Source organism: Puma concolor, chromosome C1, assembly GCF_028749965.1.
Source record: "Puma concolor isolate L17-30 chromosome C1, mPumCon1.1.hap2, whole genome shotgun sequence".
In the NCBI taxonomy this organism is placed as follows: domain Eukaryota; kingdom Metazoa; phylum Chordata; class Mammalia; order Carnivora; family Felidae; genus Puma; species Puma concolor.
The window spans coordinates 39,753,400-39,781,220 of NC_141674.1; the positions used below are offsets into that span (position 1 = coordinate 39,753,400).

Here is a 27,821-nt window from a genome sequence, read left to right on the forward strand (position 1 = left end):
CAAAAAAAGTAATCATACTGATAGAATTTCAGGAAGAAAGAATGTTAACTCTTTAACTTCCAACCAGTACAATAATACTTGCTACAGCAACTCAGACATAGTCATCCAGTTATCACACAGTAAATTCTTGACTTGTTCATTCAATTAATGAGTTATTCAATTTTATCAGGCACACAGTATTTATTGACCAATGTATCCTCAGTATCTCTGTTTGCATGCCATCAACACTTATAGATAAATGCATTCCTGGAAAGCTGTGTCTATTAAACAACTTTTATTTACATAATTACTTACCTTAGACTGAAATTTGCCTCTATACATTAATTTGAGTTAGGCTTTCTGAATTCATGCAGAAAAATTTCACTCCTTTTCTCCATGAAAGAACTGTAAATACTTAATGATAATCATCATATTCAAGTGAAATTGTCTCTTCTTGAAACTCAACATCTCCAACTCCCTCAACTACTCTTCAAATGTCCTGATCTCCTACTGACTCAGTACCCTGATCACACTTTGGATAAAAGTTCTGGTTTCTCAAGGTCTTATGCCAAGATCTATCCTAATTGACCAACTAAGTATCCTTATCCCTGTTTTATCAAGAAGGCTTTCATGAATAGTATTTTATATCCCACTGTTTGGGCTCTTTTATTTGTAATTTTTGTATTCAGCTCAGTCCCAACTAGCACCTTGACATTGCTTAGGAAGGTAAGTAGAGGAATCATATTTTTGGTGATATGCTAACTATGAATATTTTGAAAATCAAGTGAATGAACTGCAACCTGTCTGGGTGAACCAACAGCTGATGAAGTCTTTAAATATCTTATAGAGAAAGGAAAATCAATTCTTATCAGATACTTTGGGCTTTATCCTTAACCAAGCCAGTTCTGACAAACTGATGTATTTCCAAGGAGTTTTCCAGCTCCAATATTAATTGCCTTTAACTGAGATCATAAAATTTGTGTTTAACATATTGATGATAAAACAAAGTATATATAAGACAAAAATTATCTGTAAGTTATAATCACGTTCAGCAGACTCCCACAAATTGAATCAAGAACAATCCCCCACACTATAAATAATGAAGAAATATTTCTAGAGTAAGAAAATACTGTGCTCCATTATGCTACTTAAAATGTGGAGAGCAGGTCAGCTATGGACAGAGCTGGAGGCCAAATCCAATGTCTATAAGTCAGTCAAACTCACTTTACAGCATACTTTTATAGGTTTATTCAAGGATTTGATAACTCAAGAATAAATTAATGTGCTATCTTCCCACCTTTTTGTCAAGGACTTTTTCCTCATTGCTTTTACACAAACTCTTCTAAAGAAAAGGAAACCAGAATTGAGTCCTACTGCAAACAGACTACCTAAATCTCAAGATGGTACTAGAGTCCCACCTCCATGACATTATCTCTGCAGCATAGGCTAGTGGAAATAGGGATACATTTTTCAGACTCTACTTCTTAAAGTTGTATAACTATGGGACAATTATTACCTCTGAGAAATTCTGACTAAAAAAATAGTTTAGGTAACAATGCCTAAACCCACAAGAGCCAAGTATCAGAATCCTCTGAAAGTACATGTTAAAATTGATTAATGTTGGCTTTCTTACTTTCCTAAGCTTTTCCTATCCCACAATGATCAACTGTCCTTAATAGCATTTAATCTCTAAACTAATATTTGTCAACTAGCCATAGACCTCATCAATTTTTTCATATTCTTTGTCCTTAGTTTAGCTGTAATTACTTAATTTTTCACAATATTAAACCTTGTCTTCCCAACTATATTGTGAGCTCACTGAGGACAGAGATACTACCTTATTCATTGATAAATCTCCCATAGTTCCTAAAATAAGGGCATATGTTTCATAATCAGATGATGCAAATAATTTTCACAAAGTATCCAATATGACATAAAACATTTATTTTTGATCTAGAAAGGTTCAAAATCCAGCTATGATAGTTTAGTCAGGGTTCTCCAGGGAAACAGAATCAATAGGGTCTGTGTGTATGTGAGACAGAGAAAGAGAGAGACAGACAGAAAGAGAGAGAGAGAGCTTCCTTTCGGCCGGAACCGCCATCTTCCAGTAATTCGCCAAAATGACCAACACAAAGGGAAAGAGGAGCGGTACTCGCTATATGTTCTCTAGGCCTTTTAGAAAACATGGGAGTTGTTCCTTTGGCAACATACATGCGAATCTACAAGAAAGGTGATATTGTGGACATCAAGGGAATGGGCACTGTTCAAAAAGGAATGCCCCACAAATGTTACCACGGCAAAACTGGAAGAGTCTACAATGTTACCCAGCATGCTGTTGGCATTGTTGTAAACAAACAAGATAAGGGCAAGATTCTTGCTAAGAGAATTAATGTACGTATCGAGCACAATAAGCACTCAAAGAGCCGAGACAGCTTCCTGAAGCGTGTGAAGGAAAATTATCAGAAAAAGAAGGAAGCCAAGGAGAAAGGTACTTGGGTTCAACTGAAGCGCCAGCCTGCCCCACCCAGAGAAGCACACTTTGTGAGAACCAATGGAAAGGAGCCTGAGCTGTTGAAACCCATTCCCTATGAATTCATGGCGTGATAAATGTAAAAAAAATAAAAGACGTCAAGACTGTAAAAATGTTTCTTTTAATTGAGTAGCAGCATGGTATTTTCTTCCCCAAAGAAGTATTTAAAGCAAACTTTATATCCGAATTCACTGGGGGATGGCTTTACTCAAATTTTGTGGGTTTTGAGGCACCTGGATGACTCAGTTAAGCATCCAACTTTGGGTCAGGTCATGATCTTGCAGTCCATGAGTTTGAGCCCCGTGTCAGGCTCTGTGCTGACAGCTCAGAGCCTGGATCCTGCTTTGGATTCTGTGTCTCCCTCCTCTCTCTCTGCCTTCCCCTGCTTGTGCTCGCTCTAGAGTCTCAAAAATAAACGTTAAAATATGTAAAAAAAAAAAAAAAAGAAAGAAAGAAAGAAAGAAAGAAAGAAAGAGACAGAGAGAGATTTTAATGAACTGGCTCACAAGACTGTGGAGGTTGGCAAATCCGAAATCTACAGGGTAGATCATCAGGCTTGAAAACTCAGTAAACAGGTAATCTTAGAACTTGACTTCAAAGTAAGACTATAGGCAAAGTTCCTTCTTCTTCAGAGGAGTCAGTCCTTTTGTTCTTAAAACCTTCAACTGGTTGAATAAAGTCTACTCACATGATGGAGTATAATCTGCTTTACTCAAAGTCTATAGATTTAAATATTAATCTCATTTAAAAGATTTATCAATAGGCAAAGATAACAGGAGAGAACCAACGTTTTGGAATTATTTCCCCTTGACTACACACTTAATAGAGACTTTTGATCTGATGAGTATTAGAAAAAACCTTAGGGTCACCTGGGTGGCTCAGTTGGTTGAGCGTCCAACTTCAGCTCAGGTCATGATCTCACAGTTCGTGAGTTCGAGCCCCACATTGGGCTCTGGGCTGACAGCTCAGAGCCTGGAGCCTGACTCCGATGCTGTGTCTCTCTCTCTGCTCCTACTCTGCTCACACTCTGTCTCTGTCTCTCTCTCTCTCTCAAAAATAAATAAACATTAAAAATTTTTGTAAGAAACCTTAGAGTTCATTCTATATAAAAGGAAAATTGGATAGTGTCCAAATGGGAAATGACTTACTTCAGCCTATTACTGTATTAAATCAAGTTGGAGTCAAATTCTGGTTCCCTGATTTCTAACCCAGTCTTATTTCAGATGCTACTCACACAGGCTTGGGCTTCTTTTCACACCCCAATCTTATTTAAATACTGGCATTCATCCTAGAAAATGCTAAACTAACATAAATCCATTATTACAAAAGAAATTTCTAATTTCCCTTTTTCACTCTTTCTTAAATAATCTTTATTTTTCTAAACATAGCTGTTCTTGAGTACATAATTAGCTCTATCTCTCACTCAGCATAGGAAAATCCTCCCAGAATCCATTACTCTGTGAAGTTTAACGAAGAATCTCAGAAAACAGCTTGATTTTGTCAAATGTGATCAGAAGAAAAGAAAAGCCACATCACTCTCCATCCTTATAGCACTGCTTTTAGTCAAGACTTCATTTCTTACCTAATTGTTTTACCTGTTACTTGGGTCTATGCCACTAACCTAGCATCCATATTGCTGCCAGAGTAATGTTTCGAAAATGTAAACCTAACCACACCACTCTCCTCTTTAATTCTGTGCTCAATAGCTCACTCAGCAAAATACTCAAAGCTGTCATTATCTTTATTTCTAGCCTCATCTACCACAATATATCCAATATCCCCCAAACTCCAGCCAGCCAGTCTTGCCAAAAAGTTTACTTTATTCCAAACACTTTACACTAGTTCGTCAGTGTTTTTCACTTGTTCCACTTCTTTAAAATTATCTGAATTTCAAATAAATTAAATTTGGAGGGATATTAATATACTGGATATTATATTGTTTAAAAAAAGATATTTTGGGGAAAAAAGATATTTTGACTTCTGATCAGGATAACTCAGTATCTTCATATTTTATATACTCTTTCTGCTCCAAATATATAGCAATTATAGATATACAACCACAAAGATATACCCAAGTTTAAAAAAATAAGAACATTTCCATGGACCAGAAATGAAAGAAGTCAAGAATGAATATAGGTAGAAGCTATGAACCTATTGGGCTCCAGATTAAGACGTTGGGCAAGATGACAGTTTTGTTCTATTAATTAAAGGAAGAGGTCTGTTAGACTGCAGTGGCTCTAATTCTTTAGTAGCCTATTTAAGCAAGTAAAAATCTATGACTGTAATGCATCAAGGTTAATAAATCTAAACTTGAGGACACACCAAACACAAACAGCCAACTAGGCTTTCCCACTTAGACTATAGCCAATCAAATAATTTTCTTGCTTTGTTTCCGTATGTTCTCCATAAAAATCTTTCTCCTATCTCCTGTCCATGGAGTGTTTCTAACTACTTCTGGTTTGGCACTGCCCAGTTAGAATCAATTTTTGCTCAAATCAACCCTTATGATTTTTAATATACCTCAGTTCATCTTTTAATTGTTCTTATGTGGTGAAAGCAATTAAATTGTTTCACCATGGGTGATGGACTAAACTAAGTCTTTCAGTCTAAGTCAGACTGTAGGATGGAGTTCAGTGACATGTGAAAGAAAGCTAAGGAACTATTGCTACCTACTGCCTCAGGTCTCAGTAGAAGATAAAAGCAGTCTCCTGTACAGTACAAGTTTTCTTCTACCTTGGTGATCAGATCTTTGATACTCCAGTATCAGTGCTAGACAGAAGCCTCAAAATGCCATCATAATTTTTGGTTTTAATTGGATATCCTGTGAAATCAGAAAGAGGCAAGCAAAAAGGAAGGGGTGAGCACAGTAGGAGAAAAGGAATTAAACAAAACTATTTCCCTCTAAATTTAACTTTATAGACAAAAACAAAAACAAAAACAAATACTAACAAATAAAAACAAAAGAAAAAAAGCTAACAGTGAGGAAGGCAGCTCACAAGTGGATAATCTTTGAAACACATAAGTTTAGGATTTAGAATACTCATTCCCATACAAATAAAGGATTACTTTTATATCACTTCTATTAAACATGATACTTGAGATCATGGACAATGCAGTAAAACAAGAAAAAAAAGCACAAGAATTAGAAAAGAAGAGGCAAAGCTATCCTTATTTGCAAATATATAGCATTTTTATTTACATAGAAAATATGTAAGATTCTATAATTATCAGAATTAGTAAGGCTGTTTGGCATGTTTACTAGATGAAAAAACATCAACATATAAAATTTGTTAGCATTTCCATACATTAGTAAAAATAAATTAAAAATACACCAAAAAAAGTATTCATCCAGAATAGCAATAAAAACTATAAAATACTTTTTAAAAATATACTAACAAAAGATTGAGAAACCTCTAGAATAAAATTGAAAAGAGCATTTTTTAAAATGATTGAACATATCATATGTTTTCACTCATATGTGGAACTTGAGAAACTTAACAGAAGACCATGTGGGAAGGGAAGGGAAGGGGAAAAATAGTTTCAAATAGAAAGAGGGGCAAACCATAAGAGACTCTTAAAAACAGACAGCAAACGGGTTGATAGGGGCATTAAGGAAGTGGGGAGAATGGGTGATGGGCTTTGAGGAGGGCCCTTGTTAGGATGAACACTGGATGTTGCATGTAAGAGATGAACCACAGGAATCTACCCCCCAAAACCAAGAGCACACTGTACACACTGTATGTTAGCCAATTTTACAATAAATTATATTTAAAAAACAAAAAATAAAAAGATCTGAAGAAATGGAGACACATACAAGATACGCTTATATTTATAAAATGAAAAACTCAACATGCAAAATAATCTATAATGTCAATGCTACTACAGTCAGAACTACAGCAAAGGTTTTTCCCCCAGAATTTAAAAAGTTTACCCCAAAATTAATATTAAAATATAGATGAAAAACAGGATAATTTTACCCAAAGCATTTTTTTCAAGAATAAGGTAGGAAGACTCAACATAATAGCTATTATGTATTATTTTAGGAATACAGTAATTCATACACTAAGGCATTACTGCACAGGGACAGTGAAATAAAACAATAGAAAAAAAGTAGATGCAAAATGGACAGGCATATATGAAACTTTATGTGTAACAGAGATGGCATTACAAAATAAGGGAAATGATGAACTATTTACTCAGTAGTGCTGGAAAAATTAACTATGCATATTGGGGAAAATTAGATCCTTATCTCATACTACATGTAAAAATCAATTCCATGTGAATTCAAGCACAAAATACGCAAAGAAAACTTTACTTATTTTCAAAATTAACATAATCTTGATTTAGGAAAGTACTCATTTGACAAGACATGAAAAGCATAAACCCAAAAAAAGGCTAGATAAATCTGGTTATATTAGCATTTTGAATTTTTGCTCAAAGGTATTTGCCATAAACAAATATCGAATGTAAAATAGAAGAATATCAAGACTATCTGAAGAAATCCTTGAAATAGTAAAATAAGTCTAACAATACAATTTTAAATGCAATGTGTAAATGAGAAGATAATTCACAGAAGAAATCTGAAATACCAATAAATATATGAGAGTTCATAAGGAGACATGTAATTGAAAATGAAAACCACAATGATACAGATTGGCAAAAATATAAAAAACCTGACAACACTAAGTACAAAAATAGCAGAGAAATGAGAACTCTCATAAACAACTGATAGCAAGTATATTACAATGACCTAAGTGAGTGCTTTAGCAGTAAACAGAAGATGTTGATATCTTTTAACTCAGCAATCGCATCTCTAGACATATGGGAAATTTTGGCACATGTAGAATTATTTTAAAAATATACATCTGGGGCACCCGGGTGGCTCAGTCAGTTAAGTGGCTGACTCTTGATCTGGCTCAGGTCATGATCTCACAGTTCATTAATTTGAGCCCCACATTGGGCTCTGCCTGACAGCCCAGATCCTGCTTGGGATTCTTCTTCTCTCTCTTCCCCTCCACCACTTGTGCTCTGTCTCTCAAAATAAATAAATAAATAAATACACTTAAAAAAAAAAAAAAGAAAAGAGGGACACCTGGGTGGCTCAGTTGGTTGAGTGTCCAAATTCAGCTCAGGTCATGATCTCGCGGTTTGGGGTTTCCAGCCCCACGTCCGGCTCTGCGCTGACAGCTCAGAGTCTGCATCAGATTCTGTGCCTCCCTCTCTCTCTCTGCCCCTCCCCTGCTCATGCTCTGTCTCTCTCTCTTTCAAAAAAAAACATTAAAAAAAATTTTTTAGAAAAGAAATTATTCACTAGTGGGAGATTTAAAAAATTAGAGAATAGTCATAATTGAATACTATACAATAGTTAAATTAGCTAAAATTACATGTTTTAACAGGAACAAAACTTATATACCTAACTTGAAGAGCAAATGCAAGCTGGAGAATGATATATACAAAATGATATAAATTGTTTATAACTACAAACGTGTAAGAATAGGTTAAAGGAGTTATGAATATGTCAAAGATAAAATTCGGGAAAACTATTACTTCCGGGAAGGAAGAAAGAGATGTAAAATTACTAATAACATGTGAGGAACTCCCAAAAAACTATGTGAAGCAAGCATGGCAACATTTTAATTTGCAATAAGACTTATTAAAGGATTAAAAATAAGAGATTTATAAATATTGCTATAAAAAGATAGCCACAATATATTAAGCATAAGACATATTAAGTGTATTTTTTAAATTCTTGGCAACAAAAACAAGTCAAAGTAAGATTAAGTTTAAATATGATATTTTGAAATAAACCCTCCACCCTACTCTTCCATCCTTCTTCATAGGTGAAAATCCTTGTTGCAGAATTTCTTCTGGCCCTGTATCTCTGCAATGTTACTCTATCTGCCTAGAATTCTTCAAGTATTTGAGTTAGCTGGAAACTTTATACATCTCCATAAATATTCAGCTGAAATGTCAGCTCTTTTAGATAGTCTTTCTCAATGTTAATAACCCACCCCAATTAGTTTCCTGCTGTAACTCTTAGAACTATGTCCCTACCTCTATCATGTATTTTAATCATCCATTTACATGTCTGTGAGCTCTCATAAGAATCATGTCTGATTCTTTTCCACAACATCAGAAGAACCTAGCACATGCTGGCACATTACAGGCTCTCAGCCAATGCTTATTAATACATGATAAATGAACCAGAACTACTGAAAGAACGTGGCTATCCCTGTCAATCAGTCCTAGCCTGTAGGCATAAAATCCAGATGTCTGGAATCCTGTCATCACAAAGTGTCATTCAAGGGCATACACTAGAGAAATCCATTTATCCCTTCCTCACCTCTTGCCTCATTCTTTGTTGTCCCCAGCCTATTCAGGTCATGCCACCCGCCTCCTGCTCTTCTAAGTACTTCTAAATCAGAGATTTAAAGGCCTCAAAAAAGTACCAGAAACCTTCTCATAACAATCCTATCACTTCTCCCAGGTCAGCCTGTACCCTAGAGGTAGCACAGCCTTACAATCTGAAATTTAAGTCAGATGATCTACTCCTGTTTCTGTAAGTGTCACAGGCTATTTGAATTAGGTGGCACCTCTGGGTTCAAAGACTTCACAGCTAACATGACTGGGATTTCCTGTGTGGAAGAGACCAGTTCTTCTGATACACCAAAACTACATGAAGACTGGTAGTTACAGGGCCACAAAAGCCTCATCTTGGAGGAGCCAGCACTGTTTGCACCTGTGCTTCTTCATTTCCCACATCATTTGGTCCAACATACTTCACATAATAATAGAATTAGGAATAGCTCACTGTTATATAACACTTATTACGTGATATATTTATATCACATAAATATACACACATACATGCACACATGCATTCAATCTTTACAACAGAACAAATGATGCTGGTTCTATTATCACCCACCTTTTATTAATGAGAAAAGTGAAACACTTTTTTTTAATTTACCCTACGTCACATAGCTTGAAATTAAGTGGTAGGGCTATGTGTACTCTTCCCAAAATGCTATATATTAAGTCAAAAGAATTGTCATTACTTTCAACAGGTTGTATACATACCTAAGCTGTCATTTCTCCCCATATAGGAAGGAAAAATAAAAAGTACAATAAAAAAAGGAGTCTGCAAAATAGAATCATAACATATCAGAACTAGAACAACAGAAATGCTATATACACTTTTAACAAATTAACTAAGGCCTAAAGGGGAAAGTGGCCTAGCCAAGGTCACATCATGGTGGGAAACCATGCATCATTAGGTCATTAGAATGTTCTTTAACATACCTTACTTTGAAGATCACTTTACTGCTTTTAGTAGGAGACAGTCTTTGATTCCTGTCTTAAAATCTGTCACAGTTTTAGCAAATGTCACTTCAGGTAACTGGACAAGATGTCTCTTTTGATGCAAATCTAGGGGTTCAAGTATATTTATTACAAGCTATGTGTCATAGCAACCTCATGAAGCTGTTTTCTTTCTAAAACTAGCAACCCAATGCTTTATATGTGATGCTAGGATAACTTGAGTTGACAAACTGAAGTAAGTCATTCCAGAGACTTAACCTAGGTATCAAAATATTATATGGAAAAAAACAATTTTTAAAGGTAAAAGATTGTCAAACCACCTGGAAAATTATAGTCAAATAATGAACCTTAATGTGTACAATTATTTAATGGAAGAAATCAAATAAATAAATGGAGAGATATTCATATTCATGGATGAGAAGACAATACTGTCCAGATGATAGTTCCTCTCAAATTAATCTATAGATTCAATGCAATCCTAGTCAAAATCCCAGCAAGCTACTTTCTGGATGTCAACGAACTTATTCTAAAGTTTATATGGAGATGCAGAAGACACAGAATAGCCAACACAATTGAAAGAAAAGGACAAAGTTGGAAGACTTAGATTACTTGACTTCAAAATTTACTATAAAGCTACAGTAATCAACACATTGTGTTACTGACAAGAGTAGACAAACAGATCAATGCAACAGATCAAGGAGTCTGAAAATAGACCTATGGGCAACTAATCTTTGACAAAGGAGCAAAGGGAAAAAAAAAAAAACAGTGTTTTCCAAGAGTCTTTTCAACAAATGGGTATTGGAACAACTAGACATCCACAGGCAAAAAAATCATTCTAGACAAAGACATTACACTCTTCACCAAAATTAACAAAAAATGGGTTATATACATAAATATAAAACACAAAACTATAAAATTCCTAGAAGATATAATTGGAGAAAACCTAAGTGACATTAGGTATGGTGATGACCTTTTTTTTAATGTTTATTTATTTTTGAGAGACAGAGAGTGAGCAGGGAAGGGCAGAGAGAGAGGGAGACACACAATCAGAAGCAGACTCCTGGTTCTGAGCTGTCAGCACAGAGCCCGATGCGGGGCTCGAACTCACTAAATGTGAGACCATGACCTGAGCTGAAGTCAGCCGCTTAATCAACTGAGCCACCCAGGCACCCCAGGTATAGTAATGACTTTTAAGATCAATCCATGGCACAATCTCTGAAAGAAAGAACTGATGAACTGGAACTCATTAAAATTAAAAACTTCTGGGGGGAAAAAAAAACTTCTCCGCAAAAGACAATGTGAAGAGAATGAAAAGACCAGCAACAGATTGGGAAAAAATATTTGCAAAAGACATGTGATAAAGGACTGTTACCTAAAATATACAAACAACTCTTGAAACTCAACAATAATGAAATGAACAACCTTATTAAAAACTGGGCCAAGAACCTGAACAAACACCTCACCAAAGGTATACAGGTCCCACATAAACATATGAAATGATACTAAAAATCATATGTTATTAGGGATCTGCAAAGTAAAACAATGAGATATTACTACATACCTACTAGAATAACCAAAATCCAGAACACTAACAAGACCAAATACTGCTGAAGATTGGAACAAGGGGAACTCCCATTCACTGCTGGTGGGAATGCAAGGGCATACAGCCACTTCAAAAGACAATTTGGCAGTTTCTTACCCACTCCTCTTACCCACTCCTCTTACCAAATGATCCAGCAATTACACTCCTTAGTATTTACCCAAAGGAGTTAAAAACTTAACATCCACACAAAAATATGACCATGAATGTTTATATAGCAGCTTTATTCATAACTGCCCAAACTTGAAAGCAACCAAGACATCCATCAGTACATGAATGGGTTAATAAACTGTAGTACATCCAGACAATGGAATGTTATTCAGCACTAAAATTAAATGAGCTATTAAGTCATGAAAAGACATAGAGAAACCTTAAATGCATACTAATAAATGGAAAAAAGCCAATCTGCAAAGTCTAAATTCTATATGATTCCAACAATGTAACATTCTGGAAAAAACAAAACTATGAAGACAATAAAAAGATCAATGGTTCTCAGGAGCTGAGGAGGGAGGGATGAAAAGACACAAAACAGAGGATTTTTAGGACAGTGAAACTACTTTCTGTAATACTATAATGATGGATACATGTCATTATATATTTGTCCACACCCAGAGAACATACAACACCGAGAGTGAACACTAACAAAAACTATGGATGTTTGGTGATAAATATGTAGCAACATAGGTTTGATTATAATAAATGTACCATTCTGGTGTAGAATTCTGATAGTAAGTGGTATAGAATGAATGTTTGTGTCCCCCAATCCCCTAAATTCCTATGATGAAACTTAATTCCCAATGTGACAGTATTAATTCCCAATGCGACAGATAGAGTTTTGGCGAAGTAACTGGCTCTGTCCTCATGAAGAGAATTAGTGTTCTTATAAAAGAGACCCTACTGAGTTCTCTCATCCCTTCTGCCTTGTGAGGCTACAGCAAAAAGATGGCATCTATGAACCAGCAAGTTGTTCCTCCTTAGACACTATATCCCCTGGTGCTTTGATCTTGGACTTTCTAGCCTCCAGACCTGTGGAAAATGCATTTCTGTTGTTTATAAAACATTCAGACTATGGTATTATTATAATAGCAGCCAGAATGGACTAAGACAGAGGGAGAAGTTGTGTATATGTGCACGCAGAAAGTATAGCAGAAATCTCATTGCCTTCTGCTAAACTTTTTTATGAATCTAAAAAACTAATCTAAAAAATTAAGTCCATTAAAAAGCTATCAAAACCCACAGAATTTTATACTACAAAGAGTTTACCTGAATGTATACAAATTTTTAAAAACTCAGAAGATAGGGGAACCCAGGATAGAATACAGAATGAAAAAATAATATGACTATATTAAGAATGCATGACATAACATTGCTGATGAGGCTGGTGCTGACCTAAGCAATGCTGGAAATGAGAACAGACTATAAGTCTGAAGAAAAAAGAAAATGCACACAGACACTGTACTCTTCTTGGTAAAATTGTTTCCCACGGAGATACAGGTTAACAATTTTGAAACTTCTGTACAAGTATACTTACACTAAACAAATGAGTAAATGGATGGCAGATGGTAGGAGCCAGGTTTCCCTCTGTTGGAGGAGGATATACAAGCATGGAGAGAAGACTAAAATAAACCATGTGATACTAAATAAGAATTTAAGACATCAGCATGAACTAATGTTCATCTTAATATAGATATAGATGTACAAATAAATATAGGTATACATGTGTTAGTATATGTACATTTATTTCTAAGCTCTGTCCACTGATAGGGCCTAGAAGTAATGTGACCCCAGTAAGAAAAAGCATACCCAGCATGCAGATCTTGCTTTGTAATACCATTGTCGTATAAAAGGAACCAGGATTTCTTGGAGTAACGGCTGATTCAAGTGTTGGGACAGGAAATATACAAAATGAGCATGGAGTATCTCCTAGTGCCAGAAAATAAGGAAGTGCTCAAAAAACAAATGAGGGTAAGTAGAAGGGACACAGGAACCAACTAAAAGAGGTCCCAACAGCCAAAGCAGGATCAATTTGAATACCCAAATAAAGTAGTATTGGATTATAACCCAAAATGTAAACTAAATACCTATAGGTTCACATAGAGATAAATAAATGAATAAACAAATAGGGAGAAGAGACAAATCTCCTATGCAGAATTCCAAATAATTTGTACTTACTCCACCCTAAAGCAGGTAGAGCAAAACTCTCCATTCTTTATGTGTGGGTTGCCCATAGTGACCTTCCAAAGAGTACAGCATAAAATTTTTAGGGGAAACAAGTTACTTTATAGAGAAGAATCTAGACAAACATTAGCCCATTAACATCATATTTAATAGTATGCACTCTTCATATGTGAGGAGAATAGCTCTTTACCTTTCTGTATCTTCTTCCCCAAAACCAATAACCCCCATCTAATTACAAGAAAAACATCAGACAAATTCAAATTGAGGCATATTCTAAAAAATGCCTAGCGACTATTCCTCAAAATTGTCAAGGTCATCAAAAATAAGGAAAGACTGACAAATTCTCTTGGTCTTGATTTGCATAATGGAACATGATGACAAAAATAACTTGTTATCCTCAACAGGATTCTGAGACAGAAAAAAATAGTAAAAACTAAGAAAATATGAATAATGTATGGACTATAGTGAATAATAATGTATCAATGTTGGTTGATTAATTATAACAAATGTAGTATACTAATGTAAGATATTAACTATGGAGAAACTGGGAACGGATATAAAAACATATGTCCCTATCTTTGCAATTTCTCTGTAAATTTAAAACTATTTTAGATGGAAATAACTCAAATGTCCATCAACAGATGAATGGATTAAAAATGTGGTATATCCATATGATGGAATATGTTTAAAGCCCTGAAAAACAGTAAGATACTGATACATGCTAAAACACGGATAAATCTTTAAACAATCATTTGGGGTAAAGAAGCCAAACACAGAAGTTCACATATGTTCTTCATTTATGTGAAATACTCAGAATAGGTAAATCTATAGTGACAGATAGTAGATCAGTGTTTGCCAGAGGCTGCAGGGATGGGGAGGGAGTGTGGAAGTTTACAAAAAATGAAAAGTAATTACTTAATGAGCAGAAGAATTCCTTTAGGGGAGATAAAAATATTTTATAACTAGATAGAGGTGATAGTTTCACAGCACTCTAAAAGTAATAAACGTCACTGATTGTACAATTTAAAATGGTTAATTTTATGTTTCTGACTTTTACTTTAAAACACAATTTATTGGGGCACCAGGGTGGTTCAATGGTTACCCATCCACCTCTTGATTTTGGTTCAGGTCATGATCTCATGGTTCATGGGTTCAAGACCCATGACAGGCTCCACCCTGCATGGAGCCTCCTTGTAATTCCCTCTCCCTCTCTTTCTGACCTTCCCCTGCTTGTGTGTGCTCCCTCTCTCAAATAAATGGTTTTTTTAATTAAAAAACAAAACAAAGTTTATCAATGTAAAGAAATCTAAAACTATTTTATTTTTTTAACATTTATTTATTTTGAGAGAGAGAGGGAGAGAGAGAGAGAGAGAGAGAGAGAGAGAGTGTGTGTGTGTGTGTGTGTGTGTGTGTGTGTGTGTGCACGCACACAGGAAGGGTAGAGAGAGAGAATCCTAAGCAGGCTCTGAGCTGTCAGCATGGAGCTTGACACAGGGCTCAAACTCACAAACCGTGAGATCACGACATGAGCTGAAATCAAGAGTTGGACGATTAACCAACTGAGCCACCAGGCACCCCTAAAACTATTTTCAATAAAAACTTTCTTTTTAAAAGTAGAAAGCTGTAGTACGTTTTTCTTACTCATTGTAACAATCAATATAGATACCACTTTCTTGCAAAACATTTATTTATTTACTTACTTATTCTTGAGCAAGAGAGAGAAGGGAAGGGGCAAAAAGAGAGAGAGAGAGAGAGAGAGAGAATCCCAGGAAGGTTCCACACTATCAGCGCAGAGCCCAACACAGACTCACAAACTGTGAGATCATGACCTGAGCTAAAATCAAGAATCAGATGCTTAACTGACTAAGCCACCCATGTGCCCCTCTTGCAAAACTATTTGTTTTGCAAGTAATCTTAAGTAATCTATTATAGAAGTTAAATCATGAACATGAGGCAATATATCTATGCAAAGCTATGTCATGATAGTGAGAGGTCTAAGAAGTCATAGCATCTGAAAAAAAACTCAGTGAAATGATCCCTAATCTAATAGGCAAAGGAAGTGTATTCAAGTCCTGTTCTGGCTCCTAATTAGCTCTCTGACGTTGGTCAATTCTGTTCTCCTTTGTGGACCCCAAATTTTTTCACATTTAAAAATGAAGATTATGCAACTAAATGATCTCAGTTCTAACTTTCTGTAGTTCTTACTGGAAAAGAATTATCTTTTCTTCTACTTTGATTTGATTATCTATCATGCCTGCAGGAATTCTGCAATCAGAGCCTATTCGAGCTGCCTAGTTATCTGATTACAAGTAAAGGAAGGTGACACTCAGAGCCTAATGTGGGGAAAGGTGGGAAGAAATAGATATTCTCATAAACCACTGGTAGGAGTATAAACCAGTACCGTCATTCAAGAGAGTCAGTGGCAATATATAACTAAATATAAAAATAAGCATATTTTTTGACTCTGCAACCCTGTGTCTAGAAACATACAAGGAGACAAATGCACGGAGCTAAATACACAAAAAAGCATATAATGGCCATGAGTAACAAATAGCATAAATGTCCTTGAATAAGAAACAATTTATGAGACACAAGAGTATAATACAACACAGCCATTAAAAATAAGATTTATCAACAATTATAGACATGTAGGGGCCCCTAGGAGGTTCAGTTGGTTAAGCATCTGATTCTTGATTTTGGCTCAGGTCATGATCTCATGGTTTGTGGAACTGATCCCCACATTGGGCTCCACCCTAAAAGCTTGGGACAGAATCTCTCTCCCTCCCTCTTTCTGCCCCTCCCCCACTTGTACTCTCTCTCCCTCTCTTAAAGTAGACATTAAAAAACTATAATTATAATTATAATCACGTATACATCTATATTATATTATTGAGTGTGGGAAAAAACCAGCTTCAAAACAAAAGGAAAGGGCAATACAACACAATGTTTAAGACCTCAGACTCTTCAATCAAATAGTCCTGATTTTTAATCTATAATCGTCCACTTAACTAGTTCAGTGACATTGAGCAAGTCACTTAACCATCCTAGGGCTCAGGGCCCTCAACTTTAAAATAAAGGCAACAATGTTAGCTAACTACTAAGATTGCTATAAAGATCCAATAAAATAGGCAAGCAATATTTCTATGTGCCTGTAATATAAGTTCACTAATTTAAATTTTACCAATGTTCATTATCAAGTCATCAAATCAAATTGTCAAAATGCTACTTATTCACATATAATACAATCTAATATAGTTATACATAAATATGCAAATGGAGATATCTACAAGGATGTACACCAAAACATTATCTAAGTATGGGTTTGGGGGTCATAGCTTATTCTTTTTATTTTGAAATTTCTGAAAGAATTATAGAATTACCCACAAAAAATTTATTTTATAATAGATAAAGCTATAACTAAATGTTAACTATTATTTTGCCTCAATTATAATTAACATTTGTCTACATTTCCCACCCAAGTATATGCTTCTTGAAGGAAGTAACTAATTCATCATATTATAGATGCTTACTGTATCACTGTCTTATATAAAGCCTTCAATCCTATAATCACTACAATAAATAATCTTTCCAAATATGAGTATTATTTAAAAAACCCACAAGATTTAAGGATACTACATTGTAATGAAAAGGGTAAGAGTTCTGGAGTTGGTGAGATTTGGATCAAATCACCATTCTGATCCTTAATGGCCAACTGGCTTTGGGCAAAATACATATATTGAACATATATTGTACATTACAAAGAAGAGTAAGACAAGGTCCATTCTCTGACAGAGGGTAAAGTGAGAGAAACAAATATAAAAACCAATGACAATACAGAGTCCTAGAGTATGGTACAGTACTCATAGAGTACTGTGATCAGGAAGCTGTTGGAAGCTTTGAGGAAGAAATGATCACTTCTGTCTAGGAAGAGTCAGCAATATTTCCCTCAGATCTTGAAGAACAAAGTCCAGAAAAATAACATCTCTATATTGTCCCCAGCCTATCTTTCATCACCTGCAATAACATTCTAAACTAGTTTTCCCAACTCCTATTCTAATAACTACTCCAATGTGTTTTCCAGCAGTAGCCAGACTTACCTCCTTAAACAATTGGTGATCTGGTATAGCAAAGATATACTTAAATGCAAGCACAGGGAATACTAACAATTCTTTCATTAGATTATTAAATTGATTTATAGTTGTCTAAAAAAAAACAGGTATTTTTAACTCTTAGTTTCTCAAAAACTAACACTGCATAGATTCAGTAACTGGTTGTTTCTAATGTTTCTTTGGGTGATATAATTGTATAGGCATGGAAGTAATCTCTTCTATAGTGCATATTAACATACAAAAAAGAAGAGAGGAAATCCTGGTGAGAGTTGGGGGTTTTCAGGATTATCCTTTTAAAGTGCAAGACAGAATTAATTTTGTATATTCCCAGTCACATAATAGTGGAATGAGAATAAAACATTAAATCAGAAGAGGAAAGGAAGAAAGGGAGAAACAGAGGGAGGAAGGAAGGGAGGAAAGGAGGCAAGGGAAAGGAAGGAAAGATGGAAAAAGGGAGGAAGGAAGGAAATGTAAATAGAATATATACTCATCCTATATAGAACCCCTCAGTGATTTTAAGATTAAAATCTGAAATAATCCAAAATCTTTAATTCTACTGAAAAGGCCTTATATGATGAGGGCCCACCCTCACCTTCTAGCTTCATATTGAGCTACTATTCTCCAAGTGCACTACATGTCATCTCTGGGCTTTTTCTTTTTTAATAGATGTTTTTCCCTCTGTCTGAATTACTCTTCCTCAATGCTCCTCACATGAATAATTCCCACTCATCCCAAGATTCAGTATAAGGACCTGGGAAGATGGCAGCATAGGAGGACACTGGGCTTACCTCGTCCTGCTGATCGCTTAGATTCCACCCACATCTGCCTAAATAACCCAGAAAACCGCCAGAAGCCTAGCAGAACGGACTCTCTGGAGCCAAGGGAGGTAAGAGGCCCACAGAAGAGGGTAGGAAGGGCGGAGAGGTGGTGTGTACTACATAGACTGGCGAGAGGGGGCTGGGGCGGTAGAGGGGCAGCCCACCCAGCAAGGCAGAGACCCTTGCAAAAGCGGAGGGGCCAGGCTGCGTGAGTTCTGACAGCCAGCGGGACTTAACATCTGGAATGTTAAAAGTCAACAACTCTGCTCTTGGAGAGCAGGGAGGGCAAGAGGACGCCAGGAGGGAGAGTTGTTGAGCCCGGGAAGACAGAGTTCAGCTCAGCGGTGAACAAAGGCGCTGGCAAGCACCATCTCCCTCTCCCATCCCCCAGCCAAAATCCCAAAGGGAACCAGTTCCCGTCACCAAATTTGCTTGAACAGCGCAAGCACCCAAGGCTGTGCTTCTGTGGATCCATTCCTCCGACAGGTCTGTGTCCCTCCCGGTGTTGCAGAGCCCCTCCCACAGGGGACCACCAACCACAAAGCTAGCTAAGCCTGCCCCTCCCACACTGTGCACCTTGTAGATCCACCGCAGCTAATATACCAGATCCCATCGAAGCACCACCACAAGCCTGGTAGTGTGCAAGTAGAACAGTGAGTCCTGGCCCTGGGAAAGGGGAAGATAAGGTACACACCAGTCTGACTGTGGCCCCAGCAGTGGGCTGGGGGTAGACATCAGGTCAGTGAGTCCTGGCCACTCCACAGTGAGTCCTGGCCCTTGGAGAGGGGAAGATAAGGTACACATCAGTCTGACTGTGGCCCCAGCAGTGGGCTGGGGTTAGACATCGGGTCAGACTGTGGCCCCACCCACCAACACAAGTTACTCTGGAGAGCATAGGGGAAGTGCCCTGCAGTTTGGGGCCACCACATGGACTACCCAAAATGAAAAAACGGAAGAATTCTCCTCAAAAGAAACTCCAGGAAGTAGTGACAGCTAATGAATTGATCAAAACCGACTTAAGCAATATAATGCGATTTTAGGATAATAGTCATAAAATTAATTGCTAGGCTTGAAAAAGCACAGAGGACAGCACAGAATCTATTGCTACAGAAATCAAGGGACTAAGAAATAGTCATGAGGAGCTGAAAAATGCTCTAAATGAGGTGCAAAATAAAATGGAGGTGGCCATAGCACGGATTGAAGAGGCAGAGGAGAGAATAGGTGAATTAGAAGATAAAATTATGGAAAAAGAGGAAGCTGAGAAAAAGAGAGAAAAAAAATCAAGGAGTATGAGGGAAGAATTAGAGAACTAAGTGATGCAATCAAACGGAACAATATCCGTATCATAGGAATTCCAGAAGAAAAAGAGAGAGAGAAAGGGGCTGAAGGTGTATTTGAACAAATCATAGCTGAGAACTTCCCTGACCTGGGGAAGGAAAAAGGCATTGAAATCCAAGAGGCACAGAGAACTCCCTTCAGACGTAACTTGAATCGATCTTCTGTACGACATATCATAGTGAAACTGGCAAATTACAAGGATAAAGAGAAAATTCTGAAAGTAGCTAGGGATAAACAGGCTCTAACTTACAAAGGTAGACAGACACATAAGGGTAGTAGCAGAACTATCTACTGAAACTAGGCAGGCCAGAAGGGAATGGCAGCAAATCTTCAATGTGATGAACAGAAAAAATATGCAGCTGAGAATACTTAATCTAGCAAGTCTGATATTCAGAATAGAAGGAGAGAAAAAGGTTCGCCCAAACAAACAAAAACTGAAGGAATTCATCACCACTAAACCAGCCCAACAAGAGATTCTAAGAGGGACTCTATGAGTGAAATGTTGCAAGGACCACAAAGTACCAGAGATATCACTATAACCATGAAAACTACAGATATCACAATGACTCTAAACTCATATCTGTCTATAATAACACTGAATGTAAATGGACTAAATGCTCCAACCAAAAGACACAGGGTATCAGAATGGAAAAAAAAAAAATCTATTCGTGGTCTACAAGAGACTCTTTTTAGACCTGAGGACACCTTCAGATTGAAAGTGAGGGGATGGAGAAGTATCTATCATGCTAATGGGAGTCAAAAGAAAGCTGGAGTACCATACTTATATCAGACAATCTGGACTTTACATTAAAGGCTGTGTAACAAGAGATAAAGAAGGGGATTATATAATAATTCCAGGGTCTATCTATCAGGAAGAGCTAACAATTATAAATGTCTATGTGCCAAATATGGGAGACCCAAATATATAAAACAATCAAAAACACAAGCAACCTTATTGATAAGAATGTGATAATTGCAGGGGACTTTAATACTCCACTTACAACAATGGATAGATCACCTAGGCATAGGATTAATAAAGAAACAAGGGCCCTGAATGATACATTGGATCAGATGGACTTAACAGGTATATTTAGAACTCTGCATCCCAAAGCAAAAGAATATACTTTCTTCTCGAGTGCACATGGAACATTCTTCAAGGTAGACCCAGACACATACTAGGTCACAAAAGCGCTTCATAAGTATACAAGAATTGAGATCATACTATGCACACTTTCAGACCACAATGCTATGAAACTTGAAATCAACCACAGGAAAAAGCATGGAAAACCTCCAAAAGCATGGAGGTTAAAGAACACCCTACAAAAGAATGAATGGGTCAACCAGGCAATTAGAGAAGAAATTCAAAAATAGATGGAAACAAATGAAAATGAAAATACAGCAATCCAAATGCTTTGGGATGCAGCCAAGGCAGTCTGAGAGGAAAATACATTGCAATCCAGGCCTATCTCAAGAAACAAGAAAATCCCAAATACAAAATCTAACAGCACACCTAAGGGAAATAGAGGCAGAACAGCAAAGACAGCCTAAACCCAGCAGAAGAACAGAAATAATAAAGATCAGAGCAGAAATAAACAATATAGAATCAAAAAGAAAAAAACAGTGGAGCAGATCAATGAAATCAAGAGTTGGTTTTTTGAAAAAATAAACAGAATTGATAAACCTCTAGCCACGCTTCTCAAAAGGAAAAGGGAGAGGACCCAAATAGATGAAATCATGAATGAAAATGGAATTATTACAACCAATCCCTCAGAAATACAAGCAATTATCAGGGAATGCTATGAAAAATTATATGCCAACAAACTGGACAACCTGGAAGAAATGGACACATTCCTAAGCACCCACACACTTACAAAACTCAAACAGGAAGAATAGAAAACTTTAACAGACCCATCACCAGCAAAGAAATTGAACCAGCTATCAAAAATCACCCAACAAATAAGAGTCCAGGACCAGATGGCTTCCCTGGGGAATTCAACCAGACATTTAAAGCAGAGATAATACCTATTCTTCTCAAGCTGTTCCAAAAATGGAAAGGGAAGGAAAACTGCCAGACTCATTCTATGAAGCCAGCATTACTTTGATTCCTAAACCAGACAGAGACCCAGCAAAAAAAGAGAACTACAAGCCGATATCCCTGATGAATATAGATGCAAAAATTCTCAACAAGATACTAGCAAATCGAATTCAACAGCATATAAAAAGAATTATTCACCATGATCAAGTGGGATTCATTCCTGGGATGCAGGGCTGGTTCAACATTCACAAATCAATGTGATACATCACATTAATAAAAGAAAAGAACCACATGATCCTGTCAATTGATGCAGAAAAAGCATTTGACAAAATTCAGCATTCTTTCTTAACAAAAACCTTCGAGAAAGTCAGGATAGAAGGAACATACTTAAACATCATAAAAGCCATTTATGAAAAGCCCACGGATAATACCATCCTCAAAGGGGGAAAATTGAGAGCTTTCCCTCTGAGATCAGGAACACGACAGGGATGTCCACTCTCACCGCTGTTGTTTAACATAGTGCTGGAAGTGCTAGCATCAGCAATCAGACAACAAAAGGAAATCAAAGGCAGCAAAATAGGCAAAGATGAAGTCAAGCTTTCACTTTTTGCAGATGACATGATATTATACATGGAAAACCTGATAGACTCCACCAAAAGTCTGCTAGAACTGATACATGAATTCAGCAAAGTCACAGGATAAAAAATCTAAGTACAGAAATCAGTTGCATTCTTATACACTAATAACGAAGCAACAGACAGACAAATAAAGAAACCTATCCCATTCACAATTGTACCAGCTTTCTGTAGTTTTCAGCATACAGATCTTTTACATCTTTGGTTAGGTTTATTCCTAGGTATTTTATGATTCTTGGTGCAATTGTGAAATGGGAACCCCCTTGCACTGTTGGTGGGAATGCAAACTGGTGCAGCCACTCTGGAAAACAGTGTGGAGATTCCTCAAAAAATTAAAAATAGATCTACCCTATGACCCAGCAATAACATTGCTAGGAATTTACCCAAGGGATACGGGAGTGCTGATGCATAGGGGCACTTGTACCATAATGTTTAAAGCAGCAATTTCAGCAATAGCCAAATTATGGAAAAAGCCTAATATCCATTAATAAACTGATGAATCGATAAAGAAACTGTGGTTTATATACACAATGGAATACTACTTGTCAATGAGAGAGAATGAAATATGGCCTTTTGTTGCAACGTGGATGGAACTGGAGAGTGTTATGCTAAGTGAAATAAGTCATACAGAGAAAGACAGATAACCATATGTTTTCACTCTTATGTGGATCCTGAGAAACTTAACAGAAGACCATTGGGGAGGGGAAGGAAGAAAAAGAAAAGTTAGAGAGGGAGGGAGCCAAACCATAAAAGACTCTTAAAAACTGAGAATAAACCTAGGATAGATGGGGGGGTGGGGTCGGTGAGGGGGGAGGAGAGTGGCTAATGGGCATGAGGAGGGCACCTGTTGGGATGAGCACTGGGTGTTGTATGGAAACCAATTTGACATTAAATTTCATATTAAAAAAAAAAGATTCACTATAAATATCACTTCATCAAAGATGTTTTCTCTGACCTCCCTAATCTTTCCCATCATTGCTGCTCCTACAACAGCATATTTTTCATACATGACACTTTTCTCATAATTTTGTCAGCATATATTTATTTCCTCATTAATATGTTCAGTGTCTATCTCCCCAACTAGACTATAAACTCCATAATGACTCACACCATGTGTATCTTGCTTTCTCTATATTTCCAGCACTTACCACAGTATTTAACCAGAATAAGTGTTCATAGATATTTAATGAATAAGTGAATAGGGAAATAGCATTTTGGCACAGAGAACACTGATACAAAACAGGCATTCAATATTTATTTATTGACGGAATAAGTTGTTGAATAGGCAAAGGATGGAAGGTATGAAAAGTGTTTGAAAAAACCATCAAATAAAAGACCTATATACTGAAAAGTATAAAACCTTGATAAAAGAAATTGAAAAAGACCAAAAAAAAAAAAAAAAAAAAAAAGGAAAGACATTCCATGTTCATGGAGTGTAAGATTTTACTGTTAAGATGTCCATACTACAAAAGCAATCTATAGATTCAATGTAATCCCTATCAACTTACCAATGGCATTTTTCACAGAACTAGAACAAACAGTTCATTTGTATGAAACCACAAAAGACCCTGAATAGCCAAAGCAATCTTGATAAAGAAAAATAAAGGTGGAGATATAACAATCCTAGATTTCAAAATGTATTACAATATTGTAGCGACCAAAACAGAATAGTACTGGCTCAAAAACACACATAGATCAATGAAACAGAATAAAGAGTCCAGAAATAAACCCACCTTACATGGTCAATTATTCTATGACAAAGGAGGCAAGAATATACAATGGGGAAAGACAGTCTCTTTAATAAATGGTGCTAGAAAAACTATACAGGTACAGGGAAAAGAATGAAACTGGACCACTTGCTAACAACATACACAAAAATAAACTCAAAATGGATTATATACCTAAATGTGAGACCTGAAACCATAAAGTTCCTACAGGAAAATATAGTCAGCAATTTCTTGAACATTATCCTTGTAATATTTTTCTAAATATGTCTCCTCAGGCAAGGGAAACAAAAGCAAAAATAAAGAACTGGGGCTACATCAAAATAAAAAGGTTTTTGCATAGCAAAGGAAGCCATCAACAAAACAAAAAGGCAACTTACTGAATGGGAGAAGACATTTGCAAATTATATGTCTGATAAGGAGTAATATCCAAAATATATAAAGAACTCATACCACTCAACACCACAAAAACCCTAAATAATCCAATTTTAAAAATGGGCAGATAATTTAAATAAAAACTACACAAACCAACAAAACGGGCAGAGGGCGTAAACAGACATTTGTTCACAGAAGAAATACAGATGGCCAATAGGCACAAGATGCTGCACATCACTAATCATCAGGGAAGGACAAACCAAAACCACATTGAGATATCAACTCACACCAGTCAGAAATACCTAGTATCAAAAAGACAAGAAATTGGGGCATCTGGTGGCTCAAATGGTTGAGAGTCTGACTCTTCATTTGGCTCAGGTCATGATCACAGAGCCATGAGAGCAAGCCATATGGGGCTCCATGCAGAATGTGGAGCTTGCTCAGCATGGAGCTTGCTTGAGATTCTCTCTCTCTCCCTCTGCCCCCCCCCCCAACTCTCTCTCTAAAATTAAAAAAAAAAAGACAAGAAATAATAGGTGTTAGCAACAATGTACAGAAAAAGAACGCTTATGCACTGTTGGTGGGAATGGATACTGGTACAACCACAGGCCCTTCAAAAACTTGAAAATAGAAATATCATATGATCCAGGAATTTCATTAGTGGGTATTTATCAAAGAAAATGAAAACACTAATTCAGAAACATATAGGTACTTCATATGTATTGCAGAATAAATAGCCAAGCCAGGCCAAGATATGGAAGCAACCAGAATCCATTGATAGATGAACAGATAAAGAAATTGTGGGGTGTATATATATATGTGTGTGTGTGTGTGTGTGTGTGTGTGTGTGTGTGTGTGTGTGTGTATATATATATGCATATATAAGAGAATATTATAAGAGTGTCTGACTCTTGACTTCGGCTCAGATTGTGATCCCAGGGTTGTGGGATTGAGCCCTGCCTGGAGCTCTGCAATGAGTGTGGAGCCTGCTTAAGATTCTCTCTCTCTCTCTCTCTCTCTCTCTCTCTCTCTCTCTGCCCCACCCCATTCACACTCTCTGTCTCTCTAAAATAAAAAAATAATTTTTAAAAAAAGATCTTTCCATCTGCAACAATATGAATGGATCTAGAGGCTATCATGTGGAGTGAAGTAAGTCAGAGAAAGACAAACACCATATGATTTCACTTCTTTCTGGAATCTAAAAAATAAAACAAACGAACAAGCATAAGCTCTATTAACCCTGAAGTACCATAGCTTTATAGTTAGATCTAGATTTAAATTCCAGCTCTGCCAAGTACTAGCATCACAACCTCAGTTTATTGACCCATAAAATAAAAACAAACACAATTTGCAGTAAAAAGTTTTCAAAGAATATATGTAAAGCATCTAGCATTGCACTGGATTTATAGGAGTAATTCAACAAATTAAAGCATTTATAATGTTACTGTTGTTACATTCAAAACTTAGTTGAAAACCATTAATTGCACAGCTATGGTATTAATATCCTATTTCAGTATGGCAATGACACCAGTGTATTCTGAGATTATATACAATGGGAATTCTAATCCTATTGTAAATTCTATAGTCCAAATTTAATTTCAGCTAACAACTCTTGAAAGCTATCGGCAAGTTTGTTTTTGGGTTTTTTTAATCCCATATACTACCTGCTCACACATTCAGTCCCCTCCATAGTTTGCCATTAGGAAGAAGGACAAAACAAGCTAGAGATACATGTCACAAGATGTATCAAGGAATACCTCTCAGAATCACTGAATATCAATAAGCATAATTCCAGAGTAAAGGGAAATGCCAGGGAAAAAATATATTTTCTAAGGCTAGACCCACATAAGTTATGGATAAAGTTATCAGGAATTAAGAATCACCATCCTTTCATATTAAAGTTCATTAGTCAGTCTCAGGGAGATTGTCAAATGTGAAGTCAAAATATTATATAAACCATTTATCCATCCCACTGATATTATTTCAAAATATTCCAAAATACATAGGTAAACATTTTATGACTACACGTATAACAACATATAAATACATCAATAAATATAATAAATAAAGACAAAAAATTTCACCATGCAGAGAAAATCTTTGCTAAAATCTGGGGTATCGTCTTCATGTCTTCTTCTATAAATGTTCATATTGTCATGTGGTTGAGATCAAACTATACATAATCACTTAGATCACTTAATATTAAATCCTATCCATTGCTGCACAATATATTAATTCAAAGCTTAGTAGCTTACAACAACAAATATGTATTATTTCAGTTTCTGTGCCTCTCTAGGATTAACCATCTCCTACCTTGGGTTTCTGTGGAGTGACAAAATCTTTTGCCTTCTCGTAAGCCCTATTCTTTCACTGAAAGGACTGGTGAAGCAATAACCTTAAAATCTGTAAAGGGTCTTTTATCTAACTTAGTAATTTAATCTTCATTCTTTCTTAGTTCTCAACAAAGGGTTTTACAGTGACATCCTTAGTTTTACCATCTCCAGACCAAGGTTTTCCTGAAAGTACCCCCCTATTTACATTTACCTGGAATCATTTGTCATCTGAAAAGGCCTAGTATTTAAATCATCAAATCCTGGCTCCTTCCTGTTTAACAGTCCTTCATTTAATTTCTCTCTCTTCCCATAACTGGCTATGAACAGTGAGTAGAAACCAGGCAGCCCCTAAACTTTCTGCACAGCAATTTCCTTAGCTCCATCATCTCAGTTCACTTAGTGCATTTTCTACTTTCCACATAACTGCAATGACAGTGTTGCTAAATGTTCCATCACTACATAACAAGAATCCTTTTTCCTCCCATTTCCAATATTTTTCACTTTCTTTTATGCTTTCACTTTAAGTCTTTTCTTTTTTACATAATTTCTTGTCAAATTGGCTTCCATATAACACCCAGTGCTCATCCCAACAAGTGCTCTCCTCAATGTCCACCACCCACTTTCTCCCCCCCACCACCCCTCATCAACCCTCAGATTGTTCTCTGTATTTAAGAGTCTCTTATGGTTTGCCTCCCTCCCTCTCTGTTTGTAACTTTTCCCCCTTCCCCTCCCCCATGGTCTTCTGTTAAGTTTCTCAAGATCCACATATGAGTGAAAACATATGGTATCTGTCTTTCTCTAACTGACTTATTTCACTTAGCATAATACCCTCCAGTTCCATACACAC

At 36.4% G+C, this 27,821-nt stretch overlaps 1 protein-coding gene and 1 pseudogene across 4 annotated transcripts in view; one reads left to right on the plus strand and one right to left on the minus strand.

Moving 5' to 3' along the window:
- The window catches only part of LOC112863632 (AGBL carboxypeptidase 4), a 1,479,506-nt gene that overhangs the window by 1,247,086 nt on the left and 204,599 nt on the right, over positions 1-27,821 (minus strand). The window lies entirely within an intron of this gene.
- LOC147578003 (large ribosomal subunit protein eL21 pseudogene) lies at positions 2,060-2,622 on the plus strand (annotated as a pseudogene).